Here is a 13,212-nt window from a genome sequence, read left to right on the forward strand (position 1 = left end):
TATTCTCCTCAGAAGTTCTAGGTCTCTCTGAGTTAGGGTCTTTTCCTTCTAGGAATTTTTCTATCAACCCTCCTTTCTACTGACCTTTCTTCATTTTCCCAAGATCTTTTGTTGTGGGAGGGGCTGGTACCAAGAGATTTGGTATTGGGATCCCTAGAGGCTTTACTCACTGGGTTTAGTAACTCCAAGTGGGCCTGTCATTAGAGGGTGCTGGCTGCTTTTTTCTGGAGTGTCTTTGACTTTGATTTGAGGCCCTCTTCCTTGGCCTGGAGGGTGTGGGTGAAGTTATTGAATACTGTTATCTTTCAACAATGGTGGGCTATGCACTGAAGCCAAGTAATTATTCTCCCTATTCACAGCTGAGGCAGTTCTGCTGCTCATTCTTCAGTCTTGGGGGGGGGGGGGGGGAGGTGGTCTATAATTGTGTTTGTTTTGGTGAGAGGCTTCAGCTGAAATGAAGGTATGGACTCTGAGTTCCTCCAGACCAGAGGAGCCCAGGAATGGATGTCTGCAACTCTCAACACTGGAATTCACCCTCTAGCCCTGCTGGTAAGCCCCAGACTGTCAGTCCCAGAGCCAATGCCCCCACTCCCCAGTTGGCTCTTGGACTGCAGCACACACAGTAAAGGCCTCTGCTGCTTCTCTCATGCTCTCACCCAGTTCTGTCCTCCTGTCAGAGTCTCTGTTTTCTGTGCCTGGATCACCCACAATCCTGGAAGACAAGCCTTGAGGTAGATGTTCTTCTCTTAGCTTTTCTTTCTGACTTTTGTTGATCTGATTTCTGTTAAGAGGTTTGTTTCATATTATATATGAGGGAAGATCAGAAGACCTTAGCACAGTGCCTGTCTTCTCTCTGCCATCTTGACTGGAATTTCCAATGATTCTTAAATTATATCACCTGAATCAATTTTCCAAGTCTGTTGTTTTTCCCATTAGGTATTTTGCATATTCTTCTATTTTTTTCATTTTTAAAAAAAGTTTATTTGATTGATTCTTCATGTCTCCTAGTGTCATTAACTTCCACCTGCCTAATTCTAATATTTAAGGGCTCATATCCCTCAGTTGACTTTTGCATCTCCTTTTCCATTTGTTCAAATTCTCTTTGTAAAGGATTTTTTCAGTGAATTTTCTTTTCTCCATTTGCCAAATTTTACTTTGTATAGAATTGCTTCCTTTTTCTATTTGTCCCATTGTATTTTTGAAGAAGTTGTTTTCTTCAGTCATTTTTCATACTTCCTTTTCCAAGATGCTGACTTTCTTGAATTCCTCTGATTTTTTTCGATTTTTTTCTTCTCTTTGGGTTTTTAGAAATCTTTTTTTGAGCTCTTGAAAGAAGATGTTTTGGGCTTCAGATCAATTCACATTTTCCTCTAGGGCTTTGTACATATGTCTTTTGTTCACTGTTCTTTTATGACCTTCCTTGTTGCCACAGCAACTTTCTATTGACAGGATTTTGTTTTTTTCTTGTTTTTAACCTATATCATTTTTTCTTAAACTGAGCTGTCCTTTTGGATCATGAGGTACACTGTCTGAACATGGGGGACAAAGATAGGTCCCTGCTCAATGAATTTCTGCTCTGGGGTCTCAGTTGTTTCAGACTTCCTTTGGTTGTCTGGTCTTCTTGTGCTGTTTTTACAAGGGTACTTGGACTTGCAATTTGCCTTCTCTGTGGGGGCTGGTGGTCTCACAGCTGACCCATTTTGCCACTAACCTACTGAGAAGCGACATGATTTTTGTTGTAGTTGAGAGCCTCCAGTTGAATTTTTGACACTGCCTGTACTGGATTGCACTGCTGTGTGCTGCCCTTCACCTGAGTTTCATAGAAGTTTTCTGAAATCATTCCAAGATTTCTTAAACAGGAAAAATTGTTCCACTCTGTCTTTTTGTGACTTTTGCTGCTTTTAGAAGCTTGATTTATAATGTTTCTTTGGGAAGCTGAAAAGGGCTAAGGATCTTCCTCATCATTTCTTATAGCAAAATAGTCTCATATCATACTCACAAACCAAAATTTGTTCAGAAATTCCTCAGTTGATGGGCATCCCCTCATTTCCAATTCTTTGCCACTAGAAAAGTGATGCAATAGATATTTTTGATAGATATAAGATTTTTATTTTTAATTTGCATTTTTCAATTTGCTTTGGAAAAATATAAATTAAAATAATTTTGAGATAGTATAACACCATGTTATACCACTACAGCACTACCACTAACACTGTACTCCAAAGAAATCATAAAAATGGAAAGGGATTAAGTGGTTAATGACTGAACAATATGTGGTATATAAATGTGATAGAGTAATACTGTGCTATAAGCAATAATGAGCAGTATGATATCAGGTAAAATCTGGAAACACTTATAAAAACTGATGCTAAGTAGAGTAAGCAGAACAAGAACATCACACACATTGACAGCAACATTTTATGATGATTAATTATGATATCCTCAGTGTTTATCAATATAGTGATCAGGAATAATTCCATATACTGGTATTGGAAAATAACATCCACATCCACAGGAAAAAAAATATGGAGTCTGAATGTAGATCACATCTCCATAGTACCTTGGAAAATTGTCCACAGACTAAAGGTAATGACCAGTGCCTATGAAACAGTGCACATAACTCTGCGGGGAACAGATTGGACCAGCTGGGTTTTCAGGTCAAATACAGTGACTCCATTGCAGAGTTGGAGGCAGGTGGGACTCTGGCAGGGCAGTTGACTAATGGAGATCTGTAAGGTGGCCAAAGTCACCCTGACCCATGACCAGATGATTGACGTGTTGTGAACTTCAATCTGTGGACCTCAAGCCTTTGACATGATTATTGGAACCTAAGGCAAAGCCAGAAATCATGATGGTCTGGCCTCCATTTCAAGCAGCTCTTCCTGGCAGTGGAGTGGTACATGCGGTTGCAGTCTCACCTCTCCTCCTTTGGTACCTACAGCAGGAGTAGACACTTTAGACCAGACACAGCAGGCAAAGATTTCCCTAGCAGGCATTCCAGAGACAAGCCTCAGTATTCAAGCCATTCCAAGCAGCATCACTTGTCCAGCAGCCATAGTGACTAGTGATGGTTTGACATCCTAGACACCCTGGAGGTCGAGCAGTGCCACTATTCCAAGGGCAGCTCCAGAGACAGTGGCATTGAGACTACCATCTGCACCACCAGCCCCAGAGGTCTGCCCCAGGCTAAGAAGGCACAACCCCCAACTGCAGAAGTCCACTTACAGGAGTCAGGGGGAGATGCCCAGCAGCAGCCAAGGCAAAGACAACCTCCCAAATTGTACTCAACCAGTGCAAGCACACCCTCTGGCCCTGGCAACAATCATGACCTGCAGAAGGAGCCCAGTAAGGAGAGCTCCAGAGTCACCTACCCCAGTCAGGTTTACAAAAAATGCCAGCCTCAGACACTCCAGGCCCCCTCTGATAACTCAGCCCAACCCCTTCCAGCTGTCCACCTCAGTCCCCAAGGTCTTCTTCTCCAAGTAGACTGTATGGTACCACAGGATGGAAGAGATCAGAGGAACCAGCTCCTGGCCTTTTCTGATCCCAAGGAACAAATCCATATGAACATGAACAAGTCTTTAGACAGCTCAGACTAAAGGCGTCCCCACACCTGGGAAGAATTACAAATCAACCATTGAAGATGAGCTTAAGAAGTTCATCATCATGCATGAGAGCTCAGGCATCAGCCAGTGAGAGGCCTCTCTGCTTCTAACCTGCCCTGTCCAGTGATGTCTTCTTCACAAGCACTTACCCCCCCAGCACTCTGTCTTCCCAGCAACAGCATTCGCACCCCCACCCAGCTGGTGGCAATGGATTCCCCGGAAAGAAATCCTCCATCTGGGCCTCAGAGCTCTCCTTGACTGGCGTGCAGGACCAGCCAATAGGGTGCCTGGACTGTGGGATAATGCCCCTCCCCAACACTGCTGCTGTCCTTGAGTGGTCTAGTCTTGTCAATGCTGCCCAGGCTTATGAAGTACAGCACCCTCTTCTCTCTCAATGACCCTTCCCCCCACCAGCATAGAGCTGGGTCCACTCAAGCCTGGAGAGGACACCCAATACCCCTTGGACCACCCCCAAAATGAGTAGGGAGCTCCCAGTGGACCTGCCTTAAAAGGCGTGTCAGCTAGGGGTGATGCCGAGGTAACTGCACAACAATTTTCAGGAGAAGCAGGACAAGGTGGTCCTACAAACACCAGTGGTCATCTTGAGGCAGAACAACCTGTGACTTCAGGAGTCACAGGCAGCCAAAAAACAGCTACGAAGGTGTGCCAAGATCTTCTCCAGCACCTGGGTGAAAAAGGAGCCATGAAGGTGGCGATTACTGAGACCTCCCTCTACCCCATAGCTCAACCTCTGCCTCCTCCTTTGGGCTGGTACTAAGGAGGCTGGCCAGTGTCAAGGGGCACTCCCCTGCTAACCCAGGTGCTGAGAAAACAGCCACCTCTGGTGAGGAGCTCTCTCCTCACATCACCCACCCCCCAAGTCCCCTGGATTAGGTGGTGATCACTATCTCTTTCCTTTGGGCGGCATCAGGAGGTTGTTGGAGTCACCTGGGCTTGAGAGCATTAAGAGGCTTCCCCACCCAGAGATCCCTGGAGCACTCAGTCTCCCCAAACTTATCATCTTCCTCACCATCTTAAAACATTGAACTCACTAGCCAGCCCTTGGGCTGTGGAGTTCCAATGCAATATGGAAACATTTTGGACCAACTGGCAAGGTGGGGAAAGACAAAGAGTACACCTTCCCCCTTTTCTCCTTCACTTCCTTTCAGTTTTCAACAAAATCTGGGAGCACTTTTTTCCCAAGCTATAGTACCTTCTAGTAAACCCAAGATGGGGAAATTCCAATGTTCAGAGTGTTCAGAGTTCTTGATAGAGAAAGAAGGAGAGAAAGAGAGAAACATTATATTTGTATAAAAAGTAAAAAAATCTGGTATGGTTAGGCCATGTTCCTTTTTATTTTCTTTTCATTAATTCCCTTGATATTCTTGACCTTTTGTTCTTTCAAATGAATTTTATTGCTATCTTTTAATTCTATAAAATTTTTGCCAGTATTTTGACTGGTATGACAGTGAATAAGTTGTTTAATTCAGATAAAATCGTCATTTTCAATATATTAGCTCAGTGTAACCATAATCAACTTACATATTTCCAGGTTCATATCTGACTTTATTTGGAATCAGAAGTACTCTGTAATTATATTGATATGGTACCTGGGTTTGTCTTAACAGATCAATTCCCAAATATTTTTATGTTGTCTACAGTTTTTTTAATGTAATCTTGCTTTCTATCTCTTGCTGGATTTTGTTGATAATTATATAGCAACAGTTTTACATCCTACAACTTTGCTATAGTTGCTTCTTGTTTCAAATGCTTTTTAAACCAGATTTTCTAGGATTCTCTAAATGCCATCATATGATCTGCAAAGGATGAGAGGTTTGTTTCCTCATTGTCTATTCTAATTCCTTCAATTTCTTATTCTTTTCTTCTTTCTAACATTTCTAATATAATATTGAATAATAGTAGTGATAATGGACATCTTTGTTTTAGCCCTGATCTTATTAGGAATGCTTCTAGCTAATCCTGATAACATACTGTCATTTTAAGGAAAACTCAATTTATTCCCATGTTTCTCACTCTCTCTTTTTAAAATAAGAATGGGTGTTTATTTTGTCAAAATCTTTTTAGGTTTCTATTGAGATGACCATATGATATCTGTTAGTTTTCTTATTGATGAGATCAATTATGATGACTTTTCTAATATTAAACCAACTTCGCATTCCTAATATAAATGCTATCTGATCAGAGTATATTATCCTAATGTTAAGTTGATGTAATCTCTTTACTTATATTGTATTCAAATTTTGCATTGATATCATTAGACAAATTGATCTATAATTTTCTTTCTCTGTTTTGGCTCTTCCTGGTTTAGGTATCAGCAACATATTCACACCTTAGAAAAATCTTGGTAAAACTCCTTCTATATATATGCTCCTTCTAACTGTACCAATAAATGAGAAGATTCATATGAGTCATTGGCATCACATTCCCATGCAAGAATACAAGCAGTTCAACATCCTTAAATCCATCATAATTTGCCTTTCCCATCTACCCTCTCTTATGCCTCACTTAAGTCCTGTACTTGAAAAACAAATTTCCTGTTCAGCTCTGTTTTTTTTCCCATACAGAAAGTTTGAAATTCCCCTAGTTCATTGAATATTCATCTAAATGATGTATTTTTAATTTTGCTGGGTGTTGATTCTCAGTTGTAATCCAAACTCTTTTGCCTTCTGGGTTATTATATTCCAAGTCCTGTGAGTACTTGATGTAGAAGCTGCTAAATTTTATGTTATCATGATTGTAGCTTCATGATATTTGAATTGTTTTTTTCTGCCTTCTTTTAATATTTTCTCCTTGAAATGGGAGTTCTGAAATTTGATTATAATATTCCTGGAAGTTTTCATTTGGGGATCTCTTTCAAGAGGTCATTGATAGATTCTTTCATTTTCTATTTTAATCTCTGATTGTAGGATATCAGGGCAATTTTCCTGGAGAATTTCTTGAAAAAATGAAATCTAGAGTCTTTCTTTGCTCATGACTTTCATGTAGTTCAATAATTTTAAAATTATCTCTTCTGAATCTGTTTTGCAGGTCAGTTGTTTTCCCAATGAGATAATTCGCATTTTCTTGTAATTTGTCATTCTTTTGGTTTTGTTTTATTGTTTCTTCATTTCTAACAGTCATCAACTTTTCCTTAGCTCCATTCTACATTCTAAGGAATTATTTTCTTCAAAGAGTTTTTGTATTTCCTTTTCTATCTAGTCAATTCTGCTTTTTAAGGCATTTTTCTCTTCACTGGCCCTTTGGATAGCTTTTTCCATTTGACCCAAACTGGTTTTAAAGATGTTATTTTTCTTTAGTAATTTTTGGCAATTATTTCACCAAGTTGTTGACTTGGTTTTCCTGATTTTCCTGCATTACTTTCATCTCACTTCCTAATTTTTCCTTTACCCCCCCCCTTACTTGATGTTCAAAATATGTTTTACATTCTTTCATAGTTTGAGAGCAATTAATATTTTTCTGGGATGCTTTGGACACAGAAACATTGACATTGTTATCTTCTGAATGTTTATTTTGATCCTCCACAGTACCAAAACAATTGTCTTTCATCAGATTTTTTTCCCCTCTCTTGTTTGCTCACTTCCCCAGACTATGACTTGATTTAATCCTTTGTTAATGTGGGCTCTGAATCCAGGGTGGAGGACACACTGTCCCAAGCTTTTAAGAATTTTTGTAACTGTTTTCAGGATCAACCCAGGGATCTCAATTCCTCATAGGTCTTATGAAAAGTTCTCCTGGCATGTGCTCTGGTCTATGAATGACCACAAGCACTCCTTTCTGCTCTGGAACCATGAGGAGAGCTTCTGCTGGGCTATGACAACAAAATTCCTTTTCCTGAGACTGGGGTCCCTGATTGAGACCCAGATCTGAGCATGGGAAATGTCATAAAGTCCTGCTCCAGGGATAGCAGAGGGGCCTCTGCAATCTCCCTGGGTCCCCTTAACATCCATAGGCTGAGTGCTCTGGAAACAGCTTCCAGTGGCTGATTCCATGTTCAGGGTTGTGCTGAACTGGGCTCTACACTTACTCTAGTGAGAAGAGTTTTCCTGTTGTTCTTCCCAATTATCTTTGGCAGTCCTTGGGCTGAGAAGTCTGGAAATGACCACTGCTGCCATGAATCCAGGCTCCCCAAGGGACCAGGAAGTCCCATGTGCTGTTTTTGGAAGGCTAGAGCTGGTTCACTTTTGCTTCACTGCAGAACCATTTCACAACTCCACTAGTAGTGTATTAATGTCCAAGATTTCCCACATCCCCTCCACCATTGATCATTATCCTTTCTGGTCATATGGGCCAATCTGAAAGGTGTGAGGTGGTACCTCAGAGATACTTTAATTTCCATTTTCTTAATCAATAATGATTTAGAACAATTTCATATTTGACTATAGATAGCTTTGATTTCCTTGTCTGAGAACTCTTTGCAAATCCATTGACATGTATTTTATATAAATTTGACTTAGTTCTCTATATATTATAGAAATGAGTCCTTTGTCAGAAACACTAGTTGTAACTCTCCACTGATTTTCCTCTTTGTTTTCCCTCAAGAGACAAATGCAATAGGATATGGAAAACCTAAGATCAAAGATTCACATAGCAGGTGATGGAAGATCAGTGCTTAGGGGAACATTTTGCTTTTCTTCTGTTATTGATGAATTTATTTCTATATGGACAGGTCCTGGAAGTATAATTTGGTGTGATAAATTCTCCAGGATTTGGGTATACAGTGAGCTCAGGGAAAACTAGTACCTCTGGTGTGATAACTGATGAGCCCTTTTTTTTACAGGCTTTTCATCTTTGGTATCTACCTGATTCACCTAACTCTCACCTGTGAATCCAAGAAATTGTAGCATCAAAATACATAAAATACATCATTTCTGCAAACAATCTAAATCAGATTGTGGTTAACCAAATGGCCTTAAATGCTTTGTTGAGTTGGGGTGGGAATGTCTACCCCAAGCATGTGAAGACTTCCCATGCTGAAATAGAGGGATGGAATACTTTGTTTCAAAGGCCTTAAAGGTGATTATAGAACACTTAGAGTTTAGCTAGATATCAAAAGACCCCAAGGTTATACACTGCATCTTGAGCCATCACTTTCTTAACTCTGTGGACTGGAAGAGCTGGAAGAGAGAATGAGGTCAATGATTTCATGTAACTCTACCTCAACCTCACTTAAATACAATTTATGCATGAATCAAAAAATATCACCCATACCATTTTACCATTTTTTCTCAAAGTCTTGTGGCAACTAGCAAGTGATAATGTATCAGGTAAAGGGATGCTGGGAGTTGAAGACACAACCTTACAAACAGGTGACCAGGCCACAGAATCATCTTCTCACTGGACTGAAGCAAGAGTGAGATTTGGGAGCCCCTTTAGTGTCTGAGCAACCTTTTAAGGAATGAAATACTCACCTTTCTGACATAAAGGTGTCCTAAAATTTACATTTGCCAAACTTTCCTGTTTACTGGGATAGTTGAGGATCCCATCCTGCAATCAAATCATACACACAAAAATGTACAAAACACTTCTGCAAAGATGATTCCATTCACCATTAATACATGGAATGTGCACATGCTTATGACCAAAAATCCAGTAGATCAGAAAAAGGAATGGATAACTCTTATTATGAGAGAATTCAGCAGGTGTCACATCTAAACAGCAGCTCTGATGGAAAACAAATGCAGCAAATGAAGGTTAGCTTGTTGAATCTGGATATACATTTTTATAGAAGTGGAGTTCTGTGAATGTGGTTTAAGTTATGTAATCAAAACTAATCTAGTCAACATGCTTATATGCCTACAAAGAAAAGGGAATTGTAGCCTAATAATAATCTGATTACCACTTATGGAAAAACAGCAAACTATCATGCCTATGGTCCCTGATGAGATCAGAGAAATATTGTATGAAGCCCTAGAGACCCTCATAATCAATATACCAAAAGAGGACAATCTTTTAATTTTTAATGACCTTAATGGTGGAGTAAACACAGACTCCCAGACATGACAGGGAGTCCTTGGGAGAAAAGGAGTTGGAATTAGCAACAAAGGCCACTTATTACTGAAGACTTGTGTCTCTCATGACAACGCTGTCTTCTATTTACCTAAGTTTACATAAATTTTGTGGCTGCACCTTCACAGCAAATATATGTCGTTGAAAGGAGAAAAGAGAAGATAGGATGCCACAATGATGAAGGCAATGTCTGATGCAGAATGCTGCACTTAATATAGACTTATCCTCTCTAAATTAAATATTTGCATTCAGCAAAAGTAACAACCCCAAGGTAATGCAACATCTTACCTAGAACCCAACATCAACAAATTCGAGCAAGAATATTTATCTGGGTTATAACTCTAGCAAATATGATTTGGGAATTACAGAAGCTACTAAATGAACCCACAGAGTTTAATAGCACAGTTTTTCCATTTTTAAGGAACAAAATTTAACTCCATTGAAAGTGAAGTACAAGTGAATTTAGAAAGATGTAGGATACTTGATTCTTTAAGAAGGCAGGAGAAATTCAGCTTTATGCTGAAAGTAACAATCCAAAATGCTGTTATGATGCCCTGAAAGTCAAAGGTATAGGTGGATCTCATTTATTCAGTTCTGATGGAGCCACATTGATTAATGATAAGGACATAATCCAGGAGAAATAATTTGAACACTTTGATAGTGTTCTCAACAAAGCATCATCAATCAGTACTTGAGCCAATGACCTTTATACCTCATAAATTATCTGGAGGGAAATTCTAGAAAGATGGAGAAATGAGAAATAAGCTTGGAGCTTGTTTGGTGATAAATTATTCAACTTGAAAGAAACTACAAGTCAAGGTTAAAGTGAAGGGAGAGTAGACATATAATCTTTTGTTTTCAGATGATTTTGCACTCAGTGCAGCCTCTGTAGTTGAGATGCAGAAAAAAATGGATTGATTCTTGCTGTTTATACTAATTTTGGCCTAACAATTTAGACCAAGAAAACACAGATCCTCCACTAGTCAGCACCATACCATACATATGTAGAACCATTGGTTACAGCAAAAGGAGAAGTTTTGAATAAATTCATTTTCTAGTGTACTTTCTAGGGTCAATAATGAGGTTGATGCAATGCAATTCCAGAGCCAGCTCAGTGCATGGCAGATGCCAAAGGAAAGTGTGGGAGAGAAGTATCAGACTGACTACTATCTGAAGGCCTATAGAGCTGTTCTGTTAATCTCATTGTTGGTTGTCTACAAGATCTTGACATTATATCAGCACCATTAAGGACACCAGTTAGTTTCTATTTGAATTGTCAGTAGTAGAATAATGTATCAGACTGAGATCCTTTCTTGAAATAAATTGTCAAGTATTTAAATGCTACTGCAAAGAAAACAACTCTAATGAACTGCTCAAGCTTAACTTTATCTTAAAGACTATTTTACAGAGAACTCACACAAGGCAAGTGCTCACATAGTGGTGAAAAGTGATATAAGGATACCATCAAGATCCCTCTGAAGAACTTTGGAATTGATTGCATCACATGTGTGCTCTCATCAAAGAAGTTACTGTGCTCTATGAGCAAAGCAGAATTTCAAAAGAAACATAAGATGTGAAAATTTAGAGAATCAACCTCAAATGTTCATATGGATTGTTTTGTGCCCAAATAGTTATAGAGCATTATGAGATCATATTGGTCTAATTAGCCACAATAGAACACACTATAAATCTATTCTAACATAGTGATGACATTTCAGTTCTCTTTAGGAACAAAGGACAGTAACCAACTAACCCCCAAATCATTACTCATTCCTTCATCTTTCTATAATTTTCCTTTAGATGAATCATGATTAATTATTATTTGAAGTGGCCTTTTATATTCCTTCTATTTAAGATATTCTGTTATATTCTATAATTTTGTGAAGTTGCTAAATGGCAAATTATTTCTAAATTTAAAGAACATTTTGTTAAATAATTAGAGTTGCTAAAATGTTTAATTGACTACCCCCTAGAAATAATGTGTTATACATTATTAAGGATCTACATTTGGAGACTAGATTGCTATTTGCCATGGATATTGCCAGGGGTTTTTCTTTCCTTTTTAGGATCTGAGTTTCTATAAACTCTGTAGCAAGGAAGTCTTCACTGAGTCTTTTTTTTTTTAGATTTTTCAAGGCAACGGGGTTAAGTGGCTTGCCCAAGGCCACGTGGCTAGGTAATTATTAAGTGTCTGAGGTCGGATTTGAACCCAGGTACTCCTGACTCCAAGACTGGTGCTCTATCCACTGTGCCACCTAGCCGCCCCTCCACTGAGTCTTAATAGATGAATGCCATTCCAGTGGATATTGCTAAGGACAAACATTGTTCACTAAGGCATAGCAATTGAAAATAGTCTAAATAGGATTGAACTATATAATTTGAAGACAAGTATTGTGGGATAATGGTCAAAATGCATTTTAGAACCAGAGTGTAGAGTACCTTGTATGGTAGACTGATGAATTTGTATATTATATTGTAGGCAATGGAGAGTCATAAAGGTTTCTTATGTATTAGAGGTGTCCACCATCTAAATCTGTGCATTAAGAAGATTGGTAATGAATTCATATATGCTGTAAAGTATATTTTCTTCAACTTTTATTGAAGTTAGTTTGTATTTTCAGTACTTACCAAGCAGCTGAGGAAAGATTGTGGGTGGAAAAAGGAAACAGCCTAGGAAGTAACAATCAAATTCTCAAGCATAACTAAAATAAACTACCTGTTGATATGGAAGATTTTCCTCAAATAAGATAAGCTGAGTTATGTGTATATGTATGTATGTGTGAAACTTGTATTTTGTTTCTTTAAAACAATACACCATGTAACAATGTTATTATTATGAAATTTAGAATTTTTGTCATGAAACTAAAATGAGATTTTGTATATAAAGTACTTTGAAACCTTTAATGCACTATAGAAATATTATTGCCATTATTTTATTTCATTTTTCCAATTACATGTTATGTAAGTTTTTCTAACTTTCATCTACTTAATTATTTATAAGTTGCACAATTTGCTTCCACCTTCCTCCCCTCATCCACACTCAGTGGCTAGCAGTCTGATGAATATTGTACATGTATATTTGCGTCTTGTTTACATAAAAGTCATTATGTTTATGAGGAATTAAGACAGGGAAAAGGTGAGAAAACCATGGATTAGAAAGAAAAAACTTTATAGATTTTTTTTTAAAGAGAACATTGTATTCATTCGTCTATGGAGTTTTGTTGTTTTGTTTTGTTTCTTTTTTTTTCCCAGTCTGGATGTGGATGGTATTGTCCATGTCAGGTCTTCCAGGGTTGTCCTAGCTCTTTGATCTGCTAGGAGGAAATGCATCCAACTTTGTTTGCCTCACATCCAGGGCTATCTCCAGTCATCCTGATTCAGCCACTGGACCCAGATATCTGGACCCAGGAAAAAATGAAGCCAATGATGTAGCACAGTATCTCCTCACTTAAATCAAATTCATGTGCTTGTCATGACATCATCTCCATGATGTCATGATCTGCTTCAAGAATGAAGGAGAAACATCATCTTATCCCAGAAGTTATGTCTTTGGGTTTGTCAAACAATAGATTACTGTACT

At 38.6% G+C, this 13,212-nt stretch overlaps 1 pseudogene; it reads left to right on the plus strand.

Annotated features, from left to right (window-relative positions):
- Positions 1-500: 500 nt before the first annotated feature.
- On the plus strand, positions 501-4,312 carry LOC141498812 (signal-induced proliferation-associated 1-like protein 3 pseudogene; annotated as a pseudogene).
- The last annotated feature ends 8,900 nt before the right edge of the window (positions 4,313-13,212 follow it).

This window comes from Macrotis lagotis, chromosome X, assembly GCF_037893015.1.
Source record: "Macrotis lagotis isolate mMagLag1 chromosome X, bilby.v1.9.chrom.fasta, whole genome shotgun sequence".
In the NCBI taxonomy this organism is placed as follows: domain Eukaryota; kingdom Metazoa; phylum Chordata; class Mammalia; order Peramelemorphia; family Peramelidae; genus Macrotis; species Macrotis lagotis.